General features: G+C 35.8%; 1 protein-coding gene and 1 pseudogene across 1 annotated transcript in view; one reads left to right on the top strand and one right to left on the bottom strand.

Annotated features, from left to right (window-relative positions):
• Nucleotides 1-27192, bottom strand: part of LOC111159403 (SET binding factor 2) — a 501856-nt gene that overhangs the window by 146307 nt on the left and 328357 nt on the right. The window lies entirely within an intron of this gene.
• LOC111159406 lies at nucleotides 14433-14630 on the top strand (annotated as a pseudogene).

Below are 27192 nucleotides of genomic sequence, written 5' to 3'. Positions count from 1 at the left end.
AGATGCCTTAGAGTCCTGAACTTAGTCCTGGTTCCTAAACAGAGGGATGACACACTCTGGGGTACTACATCAAAATGACAGGAGTGATATGTTATAATTTTAATTTTTAGGGGAAACAGCATCTTCCAATATCTCTTAACCTTTTATGAACAACGAGCTTGAGGTAATTCATGGTTTCAACATTAGACAGTGCTGCAACAACATCTTATCTTTATGAAGCTGGGTATTCAATGGTTGTTGTGAAGTTAAAGCAAGTACAATGATAAAAGCAAGGTGGAGAAAGAATGTAGGTAGTGCAAACCATGGTTTGAACAACTGTTCAGTACTTAACAGCAGCATATGTATTGTTAGCAAGCAATTACATTTATTTAAAAATGAAATAAATGTAGGGGGCGCCTGGGTGGCTTGGTTGGTTAAGCGTCTGCTTTCTGCTCCATTCATGATCCTGGGGTCCTGGGGTCCAGCACCGCATCAGGCTCCCAGCTTGGCAGGAAGCCTGCTTCTCCCTCTCCCACTCCTCCTGCTTGTGTTCCCTCTCTCACTATGTCTTTCTCTGTCAAATAAATAAATAAAATCTAAAAAAATAAAATAAAACTGAAATAAGTGTATTGATTTTTAGAATTTATGTGTATTTTTTTCTAAATATGCATAGCATATTTTCAGTTGTGAGGACATACGGACACAGTAAGTTTGTCCTAACTACTTGTCCTAACAGTGAAACTGTTAGGCATTTCTTTTGGCCCAGGAGGCACCAAGGAAAAAAGTGCTGAGATACTAAGAACTCAGAAAGTTTGGGAACATCTTAAATCTGTAGCTTAACAAGTTAAAAATGAAAGAATAAAACATAAAAGTAGATGAAAGGAAATAATAAAAATAGAGCAGAGATTAAACAGAAAACAAAGATACAAAAGCAAAGGGTTTGGCTAACATTTAGGACGATCAAAGAATGGCACTGGAGTAATAGGACTCTGACCTCCTTTTGTCCCACAAACACAACTGGATAACCATAAAACCATCCTAAATACTCCAGAAATCGACCAGAAGACCGAGAGAACAAACTCTACAACTAAAGAGAGACAAGAGGTTGCATGGAAGAAAATAGAAAGTGAGGAGATGTGGTTTAGGGGAGAAACAGATTGCAGGTGCTGTGGAAGGGAGGGAGCTGTGGTTGTGGAGAAGCAAGGGGGCGATAGAGAGAGAGGAGCACAGAGGAGAATTCACAGGAGGAAAACATGCTCTCAGTGGGTATTAAAATGATGAACCACTGAACTCTACCTCTATTTATTATACTATATCTATAGTAAAATAATATACTATATGTTAATTGATTTTAAATTTAAAAAAGTAAAATACAATCATCCAGTAGCGGGGGGGGGGGATGTAGAAAAAAGAAAATAAAGATCAGCAGGCTCAGCTGGGATAGAGCGCAGAAGGCACTGCTCTGCTTCTAGAGTGAAGGCAGGCAAACAACTTAGGAGAAGACAGCATGGAAACTGATCTGAGGAATGTTTGGGGCAATACAGAGGGATTATTTGCTCCTCTTGGAGAGTGTCCCTGGGAGGCAATGTTCCCAGTGACACCTCTATGGAACAGAGAAGTTTTTCCTTATGGGAAAAACCCATAAGGCTAGCTGGAGATTTCTCAACAGAAACCTGGCAAGCCAGAAGAGAGGGGCATGATATACTCAAAGTGCTGAAGGGGAAAAAATCTGCAGCCAAGAATACTCTATCCAGAAAGGCTATCATTCAGAATAGAAGAAAAGAGTTTCCCAGGTTAACAAAAACTAAAAGAGCTCATGACCACTAAACCAGCCCTGCAAGAAATATTACAGGGCACTCTTTGAGCACAAAGGAGAGACCGAAATGACAAAGGCAAGACAGGATCAGAGAAAATCTCCAGAAACAACAAAACAAGTAATAAAATGACAATACACACATATCTATCAATAATTACTTTGAATATAAATAAATGGACTAAAGGCTCCAATCAAAAGACAGGGTGTCAAAATGGATTAAAAAAAAAAAAAAAAGACCCATCTATATGCTGCCTATAAGAGATTCATTTTAGACCTAAAGATATCTGCAGATTGAAACGGGGGGGGGGGTGCTCCTGGGTGGCTCAGTGGGTTAAGCCTCTGCCTTCGGCTCAGGTCATGATCCCGGGGTCCTGGGATCGAGCCCCATATTGGGCTCTCTGCTCAGTGGGGAGCCTGCTTCCCGCCCCCGCCGCCCCGCCCCCTGCCTGCCTCTCTGCCTGCTTGTGATCTCTGTCTGTCAAATAAATAAATAAAATCTTTAAGAAAAAAAGGGAAGAAAGAAAGAAAGAAAGAAAGAAAGAAAGAAAGAAAGAAAGAAAGAAAGAAGAAACGAGGGGGTAGAGAAACATTTATCATGCAAATGGATGTCAAATGGAGGCCAGAGGAGAAATACTTACATCAAATAAACTAGACTTTTTTGCTCTTGTATTGTTTTTATCTTGCTGTGATATCAAGGCAGTACTGGCCTGGTGGAATGACTTTGAGGGTATGCCCTCTATTCCATTATTTGTAAGATTTTGATAAAGATTGTCATTATTTTTTTGAATGTTTGTAGAACTTACCAGTGAAACCATGTGATCTTGGGTTTTACTGTGCTGTGAGATTTTTGATTCCTAATTCATCATTCATTCTAGTTATTGGTCTAAGAAGATTTCCTAGATTCAAGATTTATGATTTAATCTTGGTAACTTGTGCCTTTTTAGGAACTATCTGGGTTTTTTTTCTAAGTTATCTGATTTGTTGGAATATAATTATTTATAGTACTCTTTTATCACACAATGTATTTCTGTGATTATCTGTTGTATTATTTACTCTTCCATTTCTCATTTTGGTTTTTGGGTCCTCTCCCTCTTTTTTCTTAGTTAATTTAGTTAAGGCATTACAAATTTTGTTTAGTTTTTCGGAAAAATTGTCATTACTTTCAATGTTATGTTGTTTATTCTCATCTCTATTTTACTTATTTCTGATTTTTTAAATTTTCTTCCTTTACTAAATTTTGGCTAAGTTTCTTCTTTTTCTAGTTCTTTGTGGTATAATGTTAAGCTTTTTATTTTTACTTTTATTCTTAGTACAAGAATTTATAGCATGCATTTCACTCTAACATCTGCTTTCACTGCATCCCAGGTTTTAGAATATTGTTTTCTTCTTATTCTTCTTCTTCTTTTTAAAAGATTTTTATTCATTTGACAAAGAGAGAGATAGATCATAAGTAGGCAGAGAGACAGGCAGAGAGAGAGGGGGTAGTGGGCTCACAGCCGAGCAGAGAGTCCAAGGACTCAGGGCTTGATCCCAGGTCCCTGAGATCATGACCTGAGCGGAAGGCAGAGGATCAGCCCACTGAGCCACCCAGGCGCCCCTGTGTTTTCTTCTTTATTTGAGATTATTTTGATTTGCTGTTTGATTTCTTATTTGGCCCATTGCTTATGCAGTAGTTGTGTTCTTTAATATTTACATATCAAATATTTAGTATTTATGTTGTAGATTTTCCAGCTTTGTTTTATTGTTGATCTTTAGTTTTATACCATTGTTATTGGTAAATACACGTGGTATGATTTCAATCTTCTTAAATTTGTAATATTTGTCATGTCTCTTTTTATGTAATTTAATCAGGGGATTCTTCTGTGTGTACTAAAAGAAAATGTGTGTTCTATTTTTCTTGGATGGACTGTTTTATATGTATCTCTTATAACCATGTATTCTGAACATGCTTCCGGTAAAAAAATGTTCTTGTTGGAAAAGAACAATAACTCTAACTGAGGGTACTTTTTTAAAATAAAGCATATCAGAGGGGAGGTGAGTGGGGGAAAGGGCGAAATAGGTGATGGAGATTAAGAGTACATATGTCATGAAGTATACTGAGTAATGTATAGAATTGCTGAATCATTATATTGTACATGTCCAACTAATGTAACTGTATGTTAACTATACCGGAATTAAAATTTTTAAAAAGCAAAGGGTTTGTAAAGTAATAAAACTGGCAAAACCAATTTTAAAAAAGAAGAAATCTACAACAGACAAATTCCCAGGAAAAAATTACTGAATAAACTCAAGGAAAAATTACTAACCTGGATAGTCTATAATTGGAAATTTAAAATATGCCTACAAAGAGAACATAGGTTTAGATGGCTTTACTGCTGAATTCTAACAAACTTTTAAGGAACATGCTATTTCAATTTAACCTTCACTCTTCCAGATAGGAGATACAGTGGGACAATCTCTACTACATTTTCTTTCATTCTTTTTTAAAAGATTTTATTTATTTATTTGAGAGAGAGAGAGTACATGAGGGAGGAGAGGGGCAGAGGGAAAGAGAGAATCAGACTCCCTGCTCTGAGAAGGAGCTCAATCCCAGGACCCTGAGATCATGACCTGAGCCAAAGTCAGATACTTAACAGACTGAGCCACCTAGGAGATCCTCTACTTCATTTTCTGACACTAAGTATAAGCTTGCTCCAATACCAGTCACAAACATTAAGAGAAATAATAGGATAATTAATGGAAACAATCATGGGAAAAAATCCTAACATATCAAGTTCAATAATTCACGAAAACAACTGATATTTGGAGAGAGCATTTCATGAAACTCAACACATATTAATGATAAAAAGTCTTGACAAACCAAGAATGGAAGAGGACTTTTCCCCCACGCTGTATGATATTTTATTAGGTTTCTTTTGTTTTGGAAGAGGACTTTTTTTTTTTAAAGATTTATTTATTTAGTTGACAGACAGAGATCACAAGTAGGCAGAGAGGCAGGCAGAGAGGGGTAGGGGGAAGCAGGCTCCCCGCTGAGCAGAGAGCCCGATGTGGGGCTCGATCCCACGATCCTGGGATCATGACCCAAGCTGAAGGCAGAGGCTCCAACCCACTGAGTCACCCAGGTGCCCCGGAAGAGGACTTTTTAACCTGATATAGGACATTTAACAAAACTTGATGAGCACCAGGTGTTGTATGTAAGTGCTGAATACTATATTGCACACCTGAAACTAATATAACACTACGTTAAAAATAATAAATTAAAAATAAGATTGAATAGTAAATGCTGTTAAAAAAACTTTTAGCAAATATAAGGCTCAATGATTAAACTTTAAAAGAAAGGTGCCATCATTTCTATTTAATGTTACACTACAAACCCTTGCTACACAATAAGAAAAAGAAATAAAACGAATAAAGTTTGGAAAACAAGGTAAAAAGCACTACTAGATGATATGGATGATACTGGATGATATGAATGCCAATATAAGAACTAAAAAGAATATGTAGACAAATTATTAGATACAATTTAGTCTGCAACATTAATAAACTTACTATATTTCTGTACATTAGACAAAAGCAATTAGGACGACTGGAATTTCACAGTCTCAAAGGATCTCATGTTAAATTAGGGTACTGACTGGGAAGAACAAAGTAGTGACTTGTACTGTATCAATTTTAACTAAACTGGAACTATGTTTTCTAGAATTCCCTTCTCTAGATGTTTCTGAGTTAGTGTTGCCAGAGACTTGAAGGTGGAAGTGGAACAGCACTCATGTTTATGTTTAGGGGTCAGTGTAATGTCACCAATTTTCTGGCTTGTCTTGTCAGTCAGGTCTGTAGCTCCACTGAGCTCTTGCTGCATTTCCTTTCAGCTTCTTTGCATTCTGAGCTAGAGAATGTGCAGCTCTGTAGTAAATGGAATTAACTTTTTCTGCAAGTCAATTGCATCATCAGAGTAGAAGGCTTAAATTTAGGCAGTAACAGATTAGCAGGGACTCCAATTTGTCCTTACTTTCCCTCTCTTCAAAAACAGGCACCTGGGTGGCTCAGTGGGTTAAGCCTCTGCCTTAGGCTCGGGTCATGATCCCAGGGTCCGGGGATGGGCTCTCTGCTCAGCGGGCAGCCTGCTTTTCCCCCTCTCTCTCTGCCTGCCTCTCTGCCTACTTGTGATCTCTGTCTGTTAAATAAATAAACAAAATCTTAAAAAAAAACAACAACAGGTAAACATATGGACTAAATAATTTACAAGCATCAATCAATTACAGATGTATAATAAACCCTATATTTTAATTCACATATTAAGCAAGGACAAATCTAAACATTGTACTTTATCACAAAGGATTACTAGTAATGCCTTTAAATCCCTCTCCCCTCCTCTCTCTATCCATCATCTATCTAGGACTATTGCTGTGTTAGAGGGTATATACATAGTCTCCTTTTGACTAAGTACCACCTGATTGCTCTCCAAAATAACTATACCTATCTCTGTTCTTCACCAGGAATGCATGAGGAATGAGGAATGAGAAATGAGGATTGCTATAATGCCACATCCTTACCAACACTTTGCATTATTCTACTTCTTATTAAATCTACTTATTAAATTTTGCCAGTCTTAAGAATAAAAGTTATTTTATTACAGCTGAAAAAAAGTTATTTTAATTTACATATCCTTATAGCTTTTCCAGCTCTCTTTTATAAAGAGCCTGTTAATACCTTTTTTCAGTTTTCTTGTCTTTTCTTTTTTAAAGATTTCATTTATTTGAGTGAGAGAGACAGAAAGTATGCAGGAGAGAAGCACGAGGGGCCGGGAAGGGCAGAGGGAGAGGGAGAAGCTCAGTGGGGTGTCCAATGCAGGGCCTGATTCCAGGACCCTGGGATCATGACCTGAGCTGAAGGCAGACACACAACTAAGTGAATCCTCCAGGTGCCCCACTCTTTTTCAATTTTCATTGGGGTTGTTGTTTAACGTTTGGTGATTTAGAGAATTTTTTTTGTGTATTCCAGATATTATTTCCTGGTTGATTTTAGATAGTAAAATAAGTAAGATTTATGTTCTATTAATGAACATCTGTATATTAATTTCATTCATGCTGTCCTTCACTGATTAAAAGGTTTTATGGGCACCTGAGTAGCTTAGTTGGTTAAGCGTCTAACATGTGATTTTTGCTCAGGTTGTGATCTCATGGGTTGTGGACTGAACTCTATGCTCAGCATGGAGTTTTCTTGAGAGTCTCTCCCTCTGTCCCTCCCCCAACTCATGTGCACATGCTCTCTCGCAAATAAATAAATCTTTAAAAAAGGTTTTAATAACTTAAGAAATCCATCTGGTTCTCTATTCCTTGTATTTATATTTACTTTGCATTATTGCATTTGTGTTTTAAATTTTAAGAATTTCTTTCTTGCTTAGGTCACCAAGATACTCATCTTCATTTCTATTAAATTTGGAGTTCCATCATTACATACAGATGTTTAACCTATCTGAAAACATCTTTATAAGTGTCACTATCTAGATATGCTTTATTTCTCTTCACATAGTGATCCGTTTCTCCCAACACCATTTATTAAATAAGTTCTCCTTTCTCCACTAATTTGTGATACCTATTAAGTTCCCATAAATACCATAAATAATAAATGAGGAAATGAATAAGTGAATGATATATTATAAATATATTATAAATACCCATAAATACCAGTATGTCTCTACGTACTCTATCTTATTGGTTTATTAGTCTTCTTGTGTTCTAATACAACACTAGTTTTATTATGATGATTTTAAACTATGTACCGATATCTGACAGAAAGTTCCCTCTTTGCTCTTAATGTTTTTTCAAATAAATTTTAGAGTATTACTAAGTTCCTCAAAAATTCCAATTAAACTAATTTAAAAACAGCCAAAGGACTTAAAGAGACATTTCTTCAAAGAACATATACAAATGGTCAATAAGCACATGAAAAGATGCTCAATACCACCACCATCATTAGAGGAACATATACAAAGTTTCTTCATTAACTGTAAGGCTTGATGTAGGTCTTTGTTATGTAGGTTTTACCAAATGAAAGCTTTTCTCTAATATAGTTTCCTAAGAACTTTTCTTTTTCTTTTTTTAAAGATTTTATTTATTTATTTGACACAGAGAGAGAGATCACAAGTAGGCAGAGAGGCAGGTGGGGGACGGGGGGAAAGCAGGCTCCCCACTGGGCACAGAGCCTGATGTGGGGCTCAATTCCAGGACCTTGAGATCATGACCTGAGCCAAAGGCCCAGGCTTAACCCACTGAGCCACCCAGGCGCCCCTCCTAAGAACTTTTAAACAAACACACATTGGATTTATCAAACGCCTGTTCAGTACTGATTAAAATAATCCTAATTTGGGGCGGCTGGGTGGCTCAGAGGGTTGAGCCTCTGCCTTCAGCTTGGGTCATGATCACAGGGTCCTGGGATTGAGCCCTGCATCGGGCTCTCTGCTTGGCGGGGAGCCTGCTTCCCCCCACCCCTCTCTGCCTGCCTCTCTGCCTACTTGTGATCTCTCTCTGTCAAATAAATAAATTAAATCTTTAAAAAATAAAATAAAACAATCCTAATTTTTCTCCTTTAGTCTACTATCGAGGTAAATTACACTAAAAGAATCCTGGGATCAATTCCACTATATCATGCTTTATTTTCTAGTGCACTACTAGAATCAATTAGCCAATTTTTTCTGTATTTCTGCATTTACACTGATATGAAAAAATGGAACTAACTTTACCTTTCCTTTTATTGTACTTTTTTATTTTGGTAGTTTTACACTAGGCTAATAAAATGGTAATAAAAACATAATGTTGACTGACAAAAGAAACAGAATGAAATATATAACACACCATTTACATACATTAAAAATACATGTGCGCTAATATACATTTTTTAAGAACATCTGCATAAAATAATATGTTAAACACATTAAAATGGGGGAGATTGGGAGCAAAATGGTTATAAAAATAAGCAAACAAGTAAATAAAACAAGATAGGAATCTTGCACAGACCAAAGATGATTAAGGTGTTATGAATTGAGGACGGCTAGGATTGTTCTTAGTAAGAGAACTATTACTTACTAAGAATATTAAGTAATAAAAAAAGAAAAAGGATCCTGAGATCACGGAATTCAGAGCAGAAGTAAGAGGAATCTTGGGAACATCTAGTCCAATCCCCCTGACAACGTAGGAATCCTTTGTCAGCTTTCCTGAAATTGACTAAAAAGTATTTTGATGCAATGCTCTATCAATTGGGAATACAGATCTATAAAACAATCCATATCACCATTAAGTTTTAAATGTTAGCTCTAATATCACCATTAAGTTTTAAATGTTAGCTCTAATCTACCCCCTCCCAAACTTACCAGATAAGAATCTCTGATGATGGGGCCCAGAAATGCACATTTAAAAAATTTAAGAAAAGTTTTAGAAATGACTACACTAAATAATAGGACATTAATTATTCAACTCTAGCTACCTATCAAATTTACCTGTGGAACTCTAAAAAAAATACAGATCTTAAGCTTCATCCCTGATGATTCTAACAAACCAGGTATGAACACTTGAGATTTAAATATATCAATGACAGTACTGTCCACCTGCATGTCAACTTCAAGTTTTACTTTTAAACAGAGGTACGAAATAGTCAACTATCCATCTACATTCTCTTACCAAGATATTCCTGTGCATGAGACATAAAAGGTGAATAGAGCCTGGCTTTGGTTGGGGATTAGATTACTAGTAGTCACCCCCCTTATCAACAGGGGATGTGTTCCAAGGCCCCCAGTGAATGCCTGAAACTGAATAGTACCAAACTCTACATATATTATGTTTTTTCCTATACATACATACCTATGATAAAGTTTAATTTATAAGTTAGGCACAGCAAGAGAATAACAATAATATAATAGAACTATAACGATATACTGTAATAACAATTATGTTAACGTTGTCTTTCTCAAAATATTATACTGTACTCACTCTTTTTCTGGTGATGATGTGAGATGATAAAATGCCTATGCGAGAAGATGAATTGAGGTGAATGACATAGGTATTATGACACAGAGTTAGGTTGCTGTTGACCTACTGACCTATCGATGAATAACCAGGAGGAGGACCATGGGCTTCTGACTTGTAACTGAAACTGGGGAAAGTGAAACTGTGGATAAGGGCAACCCTGGGTAACCAAGAAGGGGTAAAAGCTACAAACCTGTGTAGGGATGGAAACTGTCTAAAACTGAAACTAAAATTAGCTACTCATATTACATTCACTTATTCATTTACTCATTCATTAAATTTTTATTGCGAAACTACTTCATGCCAGACATAATGGAACATACAGAAAAGTCAAAGCAGGCAGTTTCATTATTTGTAATAAGCACAGTTGCAGGGTGATGATGGATAGGATGCGGGCAGTATAAGATACAGTGGAAGCACACAGAAGTGGCTACCAATCCATAATTAACGGGCTGAGGAAGGCTTTCAGGAGGAAGTGACATCTAAACTGAGATGAAAGGATGAGTAAGAGTTAGCTAGATGAAAGAGATAATGAGGGAGCAGGGATTAGAAAGAAATAGTGTTCCAAACTAAGGCAAAAAGATGTACAAATGCCAGAAGACTGAAGGCAGTGAAAGATGAAGCTATAGAGGTAAGTCCAGGCCAAGATACGATTAGAATTTACTCTGAATGCAAAGGGGAAGGATTTTAAGTTGGGAAGTGACAAAATCCAAGTCAAATTATTGAAATATCACTTTGGTAAAGAAAGGAAATAGATATGGTAGGGGAAGGGGTCAGGATGGTTGTAGAGAAATCAGTTAAGTCAGTGCAGTTAGCAGGTAAGCAATGTCAGTGACTTAAATCAGGATATCAGAATTTGAGAGAGAAAGTAGGTGGAATAGAGAGATACTTAGAAAGTAGAATATACAGGACTCAGTGGCTGATCACATAGGAGGATAAAGCTAAGAGAAAGTCTAATTCCATGTTTTAGACTTATTGGTGCCATTTGTTAAAGTAGGAAACTCAACAGGAAGAGTTTGTGGGTAGTAACTGGAAGTGGGGTAAAAGATTATTATTTCAGTTTGGAACAGAACATCTAAATAGCTTTGGGACATTCAAGCACAGATGGATAATAACTGGCAAGATATTCAGCTCTGAAACTTAAGAGGCAGATTTGAGCTTGAGACATATATTTGGAGGGCATAAGTAAAAGATGGTAATGGGGATGATTAAGATTGCCCAGGCAGGGGGGGGAATCTTAGACTGGCAGATAATCTAAAAGTGGATCTAAAGATGCAAATGAATATCACTATTTGCAAGGCTGAGGGAAGAGAAGCCATATCAAAATGACTGAAAAAGAAATTCTATAGAAGAAGAAAACCAGGAGAAATATTATAATCAAAGATAATGGAAGAAGGTTTTGTAAAAAGCATCATGAAATGCTACCAAGTGTCAAATAAGACAAGAATTGAAGTTTCCACTATATTTATCAGTAAGTTCTCTTCAATCATCTTGGTTGATTAGTGGTAGGCGGAAATTTGTCCTAAACCTTACAGCTGTTAGAATAATTAACTTCTTAATGAATTCTCTCCTAAATCTGAAACTCAAAATTGTAAACAACCAAGTTAGTTCCTTAATAAGTAACTTAGAAAAGTGGAATCTTATTTCAATAATTACTGCTTCCAAGTCCAAGGACAGTTGTGGTGAAAAAATAGATACCAAAGGTGCTAACTCAGAAGAGCTCAGCAACCCTTGAATCTTAAGCCTTGAACCCTCACCAACCTCAGGAACCATAATATTGGGAAGAAGAATTTTTTTCTTTTTGAAGACTTCTGGCTTCATTTTATACTACTTTGGCATGGGTTGTATTTATTTTCAAAATAGCTTTTTTCGTTTTTATTTTCTTGGCAAGTTTTATTGTGAGCTTTCTAATTATGAAGCAAAATTTCTTTTTTTCACCATGCTTTATATGATAGTATTTAAAATTGATGTGAATTATTATGTCAAAAAACTCATTAAATAAGTAATTCGCCTTCCTGAGCAATTTTTCCATCTTTTGTGGTTATCTTTATTAAAAAATTATACTTGGAAAAATTAATTATATAATAATTTATATATTCAAATATATCTGAATACTTTCTGTGTACCAGGTACCATTCTGGATGTTGGGTGTACACTAATGAACAATACAAAGTCTATTTCAACTCAGTTAGGGTTGAGTTTTTCTATAGCAACTGTTATTTTTAAAAATGAAAAAAAAATCCACAAGTTTCCAGAATACAGGCTTCTGATCTAAATTTAAATTTAGCTAAAGAGCACCTAATTGCCACCTATTGTGTTTTGAAGAACAGAGCACTGGTGAGCTAAAGACACAGAGTGAATAAAAACAAAAAAACAAAAACTAGATTTTGAACTCACTTCTTTGATTTATGAGCTCTGTGATTTGGGAAAACTATTTGGCCCTATTTCCAGAGGGTAGTAGTGATTGTGGCTAACCCAGTTTCAGAGCCAAAAGAAAGCTGAGGTTGTCTGAGGCCATCAGAGTGATACACGTACCCAAAAAGGGCAGGACAATTATGGGTGATGACTAGAAGGTTCTCTCACGAGGGAGAGTGGGGAGTGAAATCAGAGTTGGGGAACAATGGTAACAACTTTGTTTTGGGGACCCTTCTGCTTAGGTCATATTCCACATGAGTAAAGCAAAGAATGACAAAATAAAAAGAATGTGTACATGGTGAAGCTTGTTGACTGCAAGCTCCATTTTAGCATGATCTCGTGGAGCTATTTAGTTGAGAAACTCCTAATCTCAGTATCTTTAGTAAAATCTTTTTCTCTCTGGCTGTTGACATTTCTCAAAGAACTGTTTTCCAATGTCCTGACCTGAGAACAAGTTGCCAGAGTTCTAGGAGCTGAAGGCAGAAAGTCTACTAGTATTCTCAATATTTGGCATTCACTTAGCTCCCTTGTTTGCAGGAAACCAGAATTTCCCTCAGCTAGACCTAGTGTCTCCCAGGGTAGTGATGGCCTCTCTTAAAAATAAATACACAAACAAACAAACAAACCTCTCATCTTCTACCAGAGTAAAGGAGGGGCAGCTGGCTGTTGACACAGAACTGAAAAATGATCTAGGAGGGCAATCCACCTGCATCTTCAGGGGACTTTCAACCAATCCTCGTTTATTGTTTTACACCCCCCCACCAAATCTCCTGTTTTCAGAGATTACTTGATGTCCCCAATCCCTGAGTCTTTTGCAGTTCCGCAAACTGGGCTGCTTCAAGGCTTTTACAACATCAGTTAGGAAAAGGCAGTCTTGAGTCTGCTAAATAAAGTCATTCACCATCAGCTTTCCAGTATCCAAAATGTCATTGCCCTTGTCTCCTCTCCTGTCTTGCCTGTGGGTTTCTATATTAAAAAAAAAAAAAAAAATCCTTTACTTTTGTTTTACTGGGGTTTTATGTGGTAGCTGAGGTTCAATGTCCATATTCAATCTGTTCACTTTAACCAGAAGTCACTCTACCTACTTTTCTCATCTCCTACCATCTTTCTACCCTACGTCTGGCAACACAGAAATATTTTTTAATTTTCAAAAACACAGGCCCTTTCTGTACTTTTTTTTCTGCTAACAAATTCCTCTATCTGGAATACTCTCCCTTTCATTTCTTGTCCAATAAATGCCTTCTGTGACCATGTCCTTCCCACTCAAAATCCGGTAATCCCATAATAGCATTCAGAGTTTTACACAAATCTCTATCAGTGCATATCTCGCTATATTATATTTACCTGTAAGATTTTCCTTCTGGATTGTGAACTCCTTAAGAACCAGGATATCTTAATTACTTCAGTATGAAGTGTACCTCCATATCTAGTGTAGAGACTATTATATAGTAGAAATCAGTAAACGGAGGAAGAAAAGAGAGGAAAGAAGTAAAAAACTTACCTTGATTAAGTAAGATGTATTCTACTCATTAATATATTCTTAATGTATTAGTCTGTTTGGGGCTGCTGTAACAAAATACCACAGACTGAGTGGTTTATACAGTGGAAATTTAGGTGGTTGGAAGTTCAAGATCAGGATGCCAGCATGGTCAGCTGAGGGCCCTCTTCTAGGTTATAGACTTTTTATATTCTTACATGGTGGAAAGGACAAAGGGAGCTCTGTTGACTCTCTTTTATATAGGGATTAATCTCATTCATGAGGGCTCTATCTTCATGATCTTATCACCTCCCCAAAGCCCCCCTACTAATACCATCACCTTAGGTGTTTGGTTTCCAACATATGAATGGGAGAACATATTCAAACCATAGCACTTAACAAAATCCCCAAATCTGCTACCTTGTACATATGAACAGTGCATGACTGTCCTTAAAAATTTCTAGATTGCTGGGGCGCCTGGGTAGCTCAGTGGGTTAAAGCCTCTGCCTTTGGCTTGGGTCGTGATCCCAGGGTCCTGGGATCGAGGCCCACATCGGGCTCTCTGCTCAGCAGGGAGCCTGCTTCCTCCTCTCTCTCTCTGCCTGCTTCTCTGCTTACTTGTGATCTCTGTCTGTCAAATAAATAAATAAAATCTTTAAAAAACAATTTTTTTTTCTAGATTGCTTTTCCACCTTCAGCCATGCTAGTGAGTGGAGCTGCCACCATGTCCGCCCACCTACAAGGTACGGTCATGGGGAACTGCTCCAGCTTCCAGATCAAGAGAAACAGATTTACAGCACTGAGCCCAGTAATCTGAAGGCTGGCAACTCCTTCTGCTACACAGACTGATTCACTATAAGACTGTGGGCCCATGGCCAAGGGCAAAGGTGTAGTGGTAGTCATGAAGTAGAAATCTCAGTGAAAACCTGCCACCTCCTACATGCAGGCCACCATAAACAAGAATGCCTGGGCCACACTCAGCAGCATCATGCACGTGATCTGCAAGAACAAGTACAGCCCAGTTCTGCACATGGATGCCATTCACAGAGCCAGCACCATTCTGCAGAGCCAGAAGCCTACAATGGTGAAGAAGCAGAATCATCCCACCAAGAGCTCCTGGGCACCTGCCCTCTACCTCCAAAGCAATAAAAATGTTAACCACCTCAAAAAAAAAAAAAAATTCTAGATTTAGTCAATCTGATGGGGCAGTTTGGGTTTCTCATACTTCTCAACTCCTATGTGGTTTCCTATATTATTCTGAGTCAACCTAAGAAGCCCAATTTAAGAATCTACCCAGCAACAAAGGAAATATTATGAAAACATTTTCTTGTTGTCTGGAATTCTCAGCCTCAACAAAATCTGGAGATTAGATGTTTGAAGGCTCTCTTTAGTAAGGCAGGATCCTTGGTTACTTTCTGAGATACTACCATGAGCTGAAGTCACACTTAGCCCAATGTTTAGTAGCTTGCTTTTTGCTTTTTTTATTCATAGTAAGACTTTCTCAATGCAAACAAAGTCACTGATCTGTATTCGAGCACAAGTTCCTTATCATGTCACAGACTAGCACTTTAAACAGTACTGTTTTAGACCACTTCACTATCTCCTCCTTGTATCTTCTCTTCCATATTTTCCATCTTCCTGTTTCTCTTTGCTCTACCGTGTAACTGCTTCACGTATATACTCCAGTTCACTAGAATTCTTTCTCTGTATCTAGACTGATGTTTAACCTATCCTTTGAGTTGTTTGTAATTACGTATTTCTTTGTTTACTTATTTAATATCAATACATTTCAAACATATGTCAAAGTTGAAAGAATTTTATACTGAACACCTGTGTATTTACCCCTGGATTGTATCATGAACAGTTTACTAGGCTTGCTTTATTATTTATCTATCCATTAATCCATATTATTTTTAGTGCATTTCAGAGTAAATAGCAGATATCAATTATTATGAAATTATTGGATCATAGGATAGATATATGCTTAGTTTTATCAGAATCTTTCAGACTTTTTTCTGATGTGACCGTACCAGTTTAAATTATCAACAATAAAGTATGAGATTTCCAATTACTTTACAACATTGCCAACATTTGGCATTGTTAGTCTAATCTCAGCATATGGGTGGGTTATACAGTAGTATCTCACAGTGATTTTCATTTGCATTTCTCTGATGACTAATGATCCTGAGACCATCTTCATGTGGTTACTGAGCATTCACGTATTATTTTGTGAAGTATCTGTTGAAATTTTCCATTTTTAAAAATTGGTTTGTTCAGCTTAAGTTGTAGAGTTCTTTATATAAACACAATACCAGTTCTTTGCCACATACATATTTTGGGAAAATTTTTTCCCAGTTTTGCCTATTCATTTTTATAATGGGGTCCTTTGAAGATCATAAGTTTTAATTTTGATGTAGTATAATGATCATTTTTTTCCTTTTGGTTATCACTTTCTGTGATCTAAGAAACTGTTGCCCATTCCTAAGTCATGAAACTATTTCATATTTTCCCCTAAAAGCTTTATGGTTTCATATTTTATGTTTAGATTTATACTCTATACCTCAAAGTTATCCTTGTGTTTTATGTGACATAGAGGTTCAGATTCATTTTTCTCCATATGGATATTCAGTTATTTCAATACAATTTTTGGAAAAAATTTCCCTTTTCCTATTGGGTTTTTCTGGGTTTTTCAAAAATCCTGTAAATGTGGGTCTATTTCTGGGTGCTCTTTCCACTAATTTATTTGCTGATGCTTATGTCAGTACCACACTGTCTTGATTATTGTGGGTTGATAATAAATCTTGAAATCAGGTAGTATAAGTCATCCAATTTTATTCTTTTTCAAGATTTTTGACCATTCTAAATCCTCTGCATTTCCATATAAGTCCTAAGTCCTACAATCCACCTATCAATCTCCATAGAAAAGTCTACTGCAATTCGGATTGGGATTGCATTCAACCTACAGATCAATTTGCTGAGAACAGACACCTTAACAATACTGAGTCTTCCACATCCTCTGAATTTTTAAGTGATTATACAAACTCAGCTGGCCATTTTTGTTAGTTTCTGGTTATTGGCTTATTTTGTACTCAATCTTTTATTTATTTAAATATTTTAATTATATATTCAAGTTGGATAATTCCAAAATAGTTTTGAGAGTGCAAATCTGTTGTTGCTTGTTTCTGTCGACATTAATTCATACTGGCTCACTTCCTTGGTATTTGGCCATTTTTAAATAGTGAGTGCCTATTTTATTAAATTTAATCTGTGGGAACCCTGACTGCCTAAACTGGAGCTGCATTCTTCCAGAAAGGATTTACAATTGATTGTTTTAGAGGAAAGGGTGAGGGGCATGTCACTATTGCATAGGGATTATTTTTTTCCTCTTTTATTGTCCCAGCCTAACGCAAAACTCTCAGGTTCAAACAGCTCTCTTTATAGAGGACAATGCTTAATTGTGCTCACAATTTTGGTTTTCCCTATTTGTCCTTTTCCTGAAAGCAGACGAAGGGCCTATTAGAAATTTCCTTTTCTTCTTAGAAAAAACAATGTGCCAAAATCACTATTTTTCTTTTTACTGTTTTTCTTAGATCTATTTCTACTACATTAGCGAGAAGGTTCTTCTAGCATGCAGTTGTTTATGATGCTGAAAATGGAGGACTTCACTAGTTTTTTTCTTTTTTTTAAAGATTTTATTTATTTGAGAGAGGGAGAATGAGAGAGAGACAGAGAGCATGAAAGGGGGAAGGTCAGAGGGAAAAGCAGGCTCCCCGCGGAGCAGGGAGCCCAATGCGGGACTCGATCCCAGAACTCCAAGATCATGACCTGAGCCGAAGGCAGTCGCTTAACCCACTGAGCCACCCAGGCGCTCCTTCATTAGTTTTTACAATTATAATTTATTGTTAAAAAAATTTTAGCTGTGGGATGCCTGGGTGGCTCTGTGGGTTAAGATCTGCTTGGCTCAGATCATGATCTCAGAGTGCTGGAATTGAGTCCTGTAATGGGCTCCTTGCTCACTGGGGAGCCTGGCTGTTCCCTTGCCTGTGTGCTCTCTCTTTCTAATAAAAAATAATTTCTTTACAAAATTTTAGTTACGATCCTGACATCATGTATCTGCTAAAGTTTTAATCATGTCTCTGCTAAAAATGAAAAGAGTTAAGGCCATGATATTTTTGGAGAGATTTATAATAATCTCAGTTATAAAACACCCAAAATATGATTAATTATTTGAAATGAGATGATACATAGGAATACTCTATAACCAGTCCTTTACTTGTATACTTGTATACTCTACAAACCAGTCCTTTAAAAAATAACCTTGGCATTGAAAGAACCTAATAAATAAAATAGTCCCCTACAGTACTCATGTTCCACTTAATTTTCCCTTGAGGACAGGGAAGGACAGAATAACTTCAAAATCACGAAAAACAAAAATTGCTAAAGTTTTTGAATTGCTAGCTAAAAATTAGTTCATTTAGTTAAGGTTTCTTTCTTAAAATACCAACACAGATGTTCGGCCTGCCTTGAAACTCTATGCTTTTGTAAAAAATGTTCAGAATGTCATGTTAAATCCCCACAAGTAACATTGTTACAATAAGAATATAAATACTAACAAATCCCAAGTTAGTAATAAATAACCCATTAAAATAAAAATATCACATGTGAGCCCATTTATAACTGAGAAGAGCCTCTCTATAATGTTAAACAACAGCGTGTGCTGGAATAAAGACAGGATCCATTTTTATGTACTTATGAAATACTGAATGAAAAAATATTAAGTGCCTTGGCCAAGGTGTATTTGAAAGCAGAAACAAATCCATGCCTTTTGCTCTCCAGAAATATGATTATTCAAATGAAAAAGGAAAATATTTGTAGCCTGAGGGTACCTGGCTCTTCTATAAATGACTAATCGGTGTACGCTATAGCTAAGTTTAAAGAAACCTTAAAACTTAATTCCTAAGTTAATAAATAGCACAAAAAGTATTAACGGAAAAAAAGCTTCCTAGAATAATTTTTGTAGTTTTATCAGCAATCATAGGGTTTCAAGAAATTACCGAACTTTAGGGCTTCTAGAAACCTTCACCTGTTAATCAAATTTCTTTGTTCTCCATAATTATACTATCAAAGTAATGGCAGCAAAGTAACAAAAGACAAGGCTTTATTCAGGACAAATTTATTGTTTTATTCTTCTCATAAAGGTGCTCAATGATTTCCTTCCTACAAAAAGAAGATCTTTTTTTTAATGTATAAAATGTATGCTTATGTTTTATACAAATTAACTACGTGTGTGTGTGTGCCTAATCCATCTACCAGAAGTAACTACTGTTGAGGATTTACTGTAAATATCCTTCTAAATTTTAGTACGTTATAATACACACGTATAATTTTAGGTAAAAAATAGAATCATATCATATCTACTTTATGTAACTTCCCTTTTGCCTACCTAGTAATATGTAAGTTTTTCCAAATGGGCACATATTATAGATCTATGACTTTTTATGTTGTAGCTGAGCGGTATTCCAAATAGTTGTACATAATTAAATAAATCAATATCCAAATGGTGAACATCTAGGTTGCTTTTAATTGTTGCTATTATTATAAACTATTATAGCTAGTAAATTATACTTTAAAGTAAAAATGTCTTCCAATAAAGGTGAATCATCTCCTATCTTATCAGTATGCTTAAACAAACTACAAAGTGCTTGTTACAAGACTGCATTTTTGATGCTAGATTTTAAGTCAGAATTTCGGAGAAAGATATCCTTCAAAATGCATTTGAAGAGAAAAATATACCCTGCAAAACACCCTAATAGCAGTACCCTAAGACCTGAAGGTTTCTAAGTTGCAAGGTTATAAAGAACAAAGACACAATGAATACTCATACACCTAGTTTAAGAAATAGAGTATTAGCATTACCACTGAAGATCTCTACGTTCATCGACCCTTCCTCTCTGTCCCACTGAGGGTAATTTTTTTCAATATTTTCTTTATTATTCCCTTAATTTCCTTTTTTCTAGTTTTATTGAGGTACAATTGAGAAATAAAATTGTAGTGTATAATGTGATGATTTTGTGTGTGTGTATATATATGTATGTATATATAAAAGAAAAGCAAGGCTATATATATAGCCTTGCTTTTCTTTTCCTTTTTCAAGATTTTATTTATTTATTTGACAGACAGAGCGAGAGAGGGAACATAAGCAGTGGGAGTGGGAGAGAGAGAAGCAGGCTTCCTACCAAGCAGGGAACCCAACGTGGGGCTCCATTCTAGGACCCTGGGATCATGACTTAGGCCAAAGACACATGCCCAACAACTGAGTCACCCAGGCACCCTTGCCTTGCTTTTCTTTATGGTTTTACCATATATATTATATTCCTAAATTACATATTTCTAAATAATATATTACATGCTTTAAATTTTATACCAATGGAACCATATTATAATTGGATTGTTCTTTTATTTTTGTGCAGAACTATCTTCTTTAAGATTCACTGTTCCTTATAGCTACAATTCGTTTTCTCTACTAAAAAATATTCTAATATAAAAAGATACCACAGGGGTGGGGCGCCTGGGTGGCTCAGTGGGTTAAAGCCTCTGCCTTCAGCTCAGGTTGTGATCCCAGGGTCCTGGGATCGAGCCCCGTATCGGGCTCTCTGCTCAGCGGGGAGCCTGTTTCCCTCTCTCTCTGCCTGCCTCTCTGCCTACTTGTGATCTCTGTCAAATAAATAAATAAAATCTTAAAAAATAAATAAATAAAAAGATACCACAATTTATTCATTCTATTGCTGGTTGACGTATTAGTTGTTTTGTTTTCTGCTATTTTAAACAATGCTCCTATGAACATTTTTGTGCATGTCCCTTGGTATATGGGTAAGAGCTCATCTAAGAGTGGAATCAGTGGGTCATTGAATATATTCCTAATTTAAATGTAGTCAAATTTATCACTCTTTTCTTTTAAGATCAGCACTATTTGTGACTTGCTTAACAAATCTATCCCTACCCCAAAGTCAAGGATATCTCCTTTAAAGATTGTTTGAAAAACTGTAGAGATTGGCTTTTCATATGTAAGTCTTTAGTCCACATGAAACTGTTTTTTAGTGTATAGTGTGGTATACATAGACCAGTGAGGTATCTGTACATTTTCTGTGTACATGGTCACCTCATTGTCCCAGCACTAATTACTGAATTTTTTATCCTCTTGTCATTGATCTGAAATGACAATTCTGTCATAAGTCGCATTCTCATATATGTGTACCTCTGTGTATTATCTGTAGTTTATAAACTGTCGCATATTCTGTTCTTTTGGTCAATCTCTTTATGATTGTGCCAAAACCACACTGTCTTAATTACCAAAGTCTAAAACTAAAATTAAAATTAAAAATTGTTTTAAGTTTTATTGAGGTATAATTGATAAATAAAATGGTAAAATATTTCAAGTAGACATGGTGGTGATTTCATATATGCATACACTGTGAAAGGATTCCCGTATATATCTGTTTTGTTGTTGTTATTGGTTGGTGCAAATATTTAAGTTCTACTCTCTTAGCAAATTTCAAGTACATAATACATTTTTATCAACTACAGTCACCACATTTTAAATTAGATCCTCAGGCCTTAGCCACCAAATAGCTAAAAGTGTGCCCCTTTTACCAACTTTTACTTATTTCCCCCACCCCTCAAGCCATGGCAACCATTTCTTTACTCTCTGTTTCTAAGAGTTTGACTTTTTTTTTTTTTTAAGATTCTACATATCTGTGATTCCACGCAGTATTTATTAGTTTTCTCTGTCTGGCTTATTTCACTTATCATGATGCCTTCAGCATCTCCATGTTATTGCAAATGGCAACACTTCCTTCTTTCTCAAGGTTGAATACTTTCACTGCTTATATATAACACATCTTCTTTTCCTATTCATCTGCTGGTAAACACTTAGGTTGTTTTCATATCTTGGCTATTGTTAAAAATGTTGCGGTGAACACGGGGGTGTAGATACCTTTTCAATATCCTGTTTTCCTTTGGATAAGCTCAGAAGTGGGATTGTTGGATCCTATGCTTGTTCTGGATTTAATTTTGTTTTTTCATAGTGGTTGTATCAATTTACATTCCTACCAACAGTGCAGAAGGGTTCCCTTTCTTCCACATCCTTCACAACACTTATCTTAAATCTTTTTGATAACAGTCATTCTAACAAATGTGAGGTGGTATCTCATGGTGATTTTGATTTATACTTCCCTGATGATTAGTGATGCTGAATACATTTTCAGGTACCTTTTGGCCATTTGTATCTTATTTATTTATTTGTCTTCTTTTAAACTAATTTTTTATATCTAACAGGACCAATTCCCAACTTTGTTGTTGTTGTTTTAGGAGGCCGTTGGTAATTCTTAGGCTTTTGCTCTTCTAGCTGGGATTCTGATAGAAATTGCATTGCCTCTATTGATTATTTTGGGGAGAACTGATATCTTCACAATATTGAGTTTTCCAACCCATGGACATGGTATATCTTTCCACTTAATTAGGCCTTTTTTCACCCATAAACTTTATTATTAATTATACCTAGTGATTCTCATTTTCTAATCTAACAGAATTTAACATGTATTTTGCTTACTTTTTCTGGAGTCCCACAGATAGGCTTTGAATTCTTTTTTTTTTTTTTTTAATTTATTTGACAGTCAGAGATCACAAGTAGGCAGAGAGGCAGGCAGAGAGAGGGAAGGGGGAAGCAGGCTCCCCGCCAAGCAGAGAGCCCGAAGCGGGGCTTGATCCCAGGACCCTGCGATCATGACCTGAGCTGAAGGCAGAGGCTTTAACCCACTGAGCCACCCAGGCATCCCTAGGCTTTGAATTCTTAACATTTAATTATATTCTTCTCCTTGTGCAAAAAGTTTGAGAAATAATATTTCTATCACCTGTAAAGAACATGATGTCAATGTCATAAAATAACTAACATGTGAGACAGGATGGGGAAATCAGATTATTTGCTTCTCCTAAACTGCCTTCACTATTTTTTTTTTTTTAAAGGTTTTATTTATTTGACAGAGAGAAATCACAAGTAGGCAGAGAGGCAAACAGAGAGAGAAAGAGGAGGAAGCAGGCTCCCTGCCGAGCAGAGAGCCCAATGCGGGACTTGATCCCAGAACCCCGAGATCATGACCTGAGTGGAAGGCAGAGGCTTAACCCACTGAGACACCCAGGCGCCCCTGCCTTCATTATTTTGTTGGAAGTTTATTTCTGTAAGATTTTGCGTGTGTGTGTGTGTGTGTGTGTGTGTGTGTGTGTATGCCAAGTAGAAGTATTTTTTGACCTTTTATGCATGGTGCTTACCAAATACTTAAGTAATTCATTTATAACTTAAATTACCCATCACTCATTATCCTCTATCTTAATAGTACAAATAAAAACTGACTGAAATGAATAATTAAGTAATTATTAAATAATTTAACATTAAGTAACATAAAACTGAATGTTTTGGAGATGACCTTTCATTTTTCATTTTCAGAAAGTTTGCTTAGAGAACAAAATAACCCAGCTTTTTTTTTTTTAAAGATTTTAATTATTTTATTTGAGAGAGAGAGCACAAAGGGAGAGTGAGAGGGAAAAGCAGACTCCCCGCTAAGCAGAGAGCCTGACTCAGGGCTCAAGCCCAGGACCCTGAGATCATGACCTGAGCCAAAGCAGATGCTTAACTAACTGAGTCACCCAGGCTTCCCTACCCTAGTATTTTTCAAGAGAAAACAATGGTAGTATGAAAAACTCAATACTTATGTCAACTAATAAATAAGTATTTCTGACAGAAATGGTAAGGATATTGGTTCTTCATCCTATTCACCGTGGAAGACTCAAGGACGTGACATATCAGTAACTACAGAATCTCCTGGAAAAATAAAAAGTATTCTCAAATATTAGGAATAATCTGAAAGAACTGAAAATTACCTGTAGTGTACAGTTCATCATCCTTATTATATAGTCAAACTGTTGATGGTCTAATATAGCCCGGTTTTGCTGGACATGTAAACCCAGCTCATCGGTGAGACACTGTCTTGCTGCCTTTCCTTTAAGGGCTCTCAGTGCAGCTGGAAGGGTCTAGGGCAAGAGAAGCAGAAGTGAACAAAAGATATCAATGGAAAGAAACAACATTTAATCACACTAAAAATTCAAGTGCACCTTATAAGCCACGTAACAAAGATATTAGAATTAAACTTCCAGAAAAGAGTTGATTTGCTATTAAGAACAATTTTAATAGATGGGTGTATAGTTATTTTTATTTGTAAGTCAGTATGAAAAATAAGTAGAACTGATTTATGTAATAAGTTAAAAAACATTAACTTCACTTAATAAAAAAACTCAACAAAACTTCGGTTACCAAAAACACTCATGACATTTAGATACTTTCTTTCAATAACTGGCCACATCTCTGTGGCAAAAATAGAAGGAAAAATTAAAATGACAAGAAACACAGGTGATTTCATACTTTTAAACTGGTAAGTTATTTAATCACTAGTCAGTTTTAATTTACGATTAGAAAATTCTATATCTCCTCATTTCAATATCATAGTGAAGAAGGGAAAAGGACTCAGATCAACAAATAGAAATATCTAGATTTACGCATTAAAATTCTTTCACTTTATCACCCAGAAGAATGTCTCTCCCAGTTCACCATTTAGCACTTAGTTAATGTACTTTATTTAAAATAATAATAGGCTTATTTAACTTTGAAAACCTAAAAAAATACAGAATAAAAAGTAAGAAGGAAGGGAAGAAGTCTGACAGCAGGAGGGCATAATATTGTTATAGGAAGGTATAAGAAACAAGATGTAAAACCTGAAAGCAAGAAAAGCAGAAGTAAGTCTATTACAACACTTTAAGCATAAGAGAAAATGGAAACCAAAAAAAAGTCAAAACCTAAAAAGGCTTGGGTCATTTACTATAAGGGTAAAAATGTTACTCTTTTCATGCTTTAGCCTCTTGTTCAGAGCTATAATGAGTCACTAAGATTACATTATGTTTAATACATTTCTTTCTTTTTAAAAAAATTTTATTAACATATAATGTATTATTTGCTTCAGAGGTACAGGTCTGTGAATCATCAGTCTTACACAATTCACAGCACTCACCATAGCACCTACCCTCCCCAATGTCCATAACCCAGCCACCCCATCCCGCCCCCCATACTTCCCAGCAACTCTCAGTTTGTTTTCTGAGATTAAGAGTCTCTTATGGTTTGTCTCCCTCCCCAGTCCCATCTCGTTTCATTTTTTCCCTCTGTACTCCCCACGACCCCCGACCCTGCCTCTCAAATTCCTCATATCAGAGAGATCATACGATAATTGTCATTCTCTGGTTGACTTACTTCACTTAGCATAATACCCTCTAGTTTTTTCCTGACTTGTTAATTTTAGCCATTCTGACTGGTGTGAGGCGGTATATCACTGTGGTTTTGATTTGTATTTCCCTGATTGTTTAACACAGTTTTTTAAAGAAGGCAAGAAAATGTGCTTTAATGAGGCATATTTAAGTTGAATATCACTATTCTTATAATTCATTTCTTATTCTGACTAGATTCTTAGCAATAAATAAAATTATATTCAAATTGTTAAATTTCTAAGAAATATGTCTAAATAGGATTTAAAGAACAATGTTTAAAAGTTTAAGGAAAAAAATCGCTAACAATATTTCTCTGGTAGCCATATAACTAGGCATGGCAAAGATTTTAAATCTCAGACACAATTCATTTAAAATGATCAAAACAATGAAAAGAGATGGAATTAGAGGAGAGGTTATTTGGTAAACTAAACATGTAAATCTGAAAGGGGAATGATGAATGCTTACTTGGGAAAGAAAGCATTTTATTACCTTTTCAGTCTCCAATGTTTTATTTTCAAATATGAATGAGATGCAGTTTCTAACAACTTCCAATCTCTGTGCACTGTTGAAAACTGTTGTCACCTTATCCATTATCGAAACTAGCAGAGGAATATAAAGACAACACAAACAAGTTAAACTTCTTTGGCAATTACGAAAGCAAAGGGAATATTAATGTTTACAGTTTATATAGTTGTAACTATCTGCATGACCAACATTTAGAATTTATTCTTTTCCCTGGTTACATGACACTGAAGGTATTCCATTTCATTACTTTAGATTACAGATTTAGGTTTTGAAATGTCAGGCTAGTCAATGGCTCATTGAGGATAATTGCACGGATAGATTCCAATGATAAACTGAACTCTTCAGCAAATTAATTCATATCGCACAGTAAAACTGTATTAAGCAAGAGTAAACATCCACTTTTAACTTTAATTGTGAACAAACTGATAAATGTTTGGGGTACAGTGTCATGACAAAAGTAGCTAATACTTACATGTGAGAAGACTACTAACAAAAAAAGAAACTGATATTTCTAAAACATTACCAAAGAAAAACCACATATCACAAAAAATCACATTCTACAAATTAGAGTACAGGTACTCAATAGTGTTTGAGAAAGCACTATACAAAAAGAGAAATGATTATGGCTCAAGAATTACTATATAAACTTGGGAGTGTTTTTTTTGTCCTATAAACTATGTACCAGTCACATTTACCATAAGATCGAATAATTTCTAGTCTAATACACAGGCTAATATATTTATAGGTCTGATTCTGCTTTTTAAGACCCCTTATAATTTTATGGCTGCTCTTGGAATCTAAAGGCATAATCCCTTCACTCCCCGTCATACCTAAGAAGAAAGAGTATCATATCTTACTTATTAACATCCTTTTCACTTCATCAATATAAAACTTATATCCTTCAAATCATTTTTAAAACTTTCTAATTTTGAACAATTTTAAGCTCACAAAAAGTTACAAAATAGTATGGATTCATGTACTCATCACTTTAGCTTCCCCCAATGGTGACATCTTACCTAACTATAGTGCTTTATCAGAATCAGGAAATCAATTGGCACCATATAATTAACTAGACAACAGAACACAAATTTTACCAGTTTTCTTTTAATCATTTTTAATCATGCAACACAGATACTCTGCATGACCATGATAGCTAATAGATTATTTCACATGACTCTTTTTTTTTTTTAGGTGGGCTGGGCTTCTTTCTCCGAGTCTCCTCCTGTCATCCTACTCCCTCTGTGCTCCTTCCCACTCCTCCCAAATCCTTTAGAAACCTTTGAAGAAAGAAAGAAAGAAAGAAAGAAAGAAAGAAAGAAAGAAAGAAAGAAAGAAGAAACGAGGGGGTAGAGAAACATTTATCATGCAAATGGATGTCAAATGGAGGCCAGAGGAGAAATACTTACATCAAATAAACTAGACTTTTTTGCTCTTGTATTGTTTTTATCTTGCTGTGATATCAAGGCAGTACTGGCCTGGTGGAATGACTTTGAGGGTATGCCCTCTATTCCATTATTTGTAAGATTTTGATAAAGATTGTCATTATTTTTTTGAATGTTTGTAGAACTTACCAGTGAAACCATGTGATCTTGGGT

This window comes from Enhydra lutris, unplaced genomic scaffold (genome assembly GCF_002288905.1).
Source record: "Enhydra lutris kenyoni isolate GAN:26980312 unplaced genomic scaffold, ASM228890v2 scaffoldscaffold68, whole genome shotgun sequence".
In the NCBI taxonomy this organism is placed as follows: Eukaryota; Metazoa; Chordata; class Mammalia; order Carnivora; family Mustelidae; genus Enhydra; species Enhydra lutris.
The sequence above is the reverse complement of the archived record's forward strand: the minus strand, read 5'-3'. Positions and strand labels throughout refer to the sequence as shown.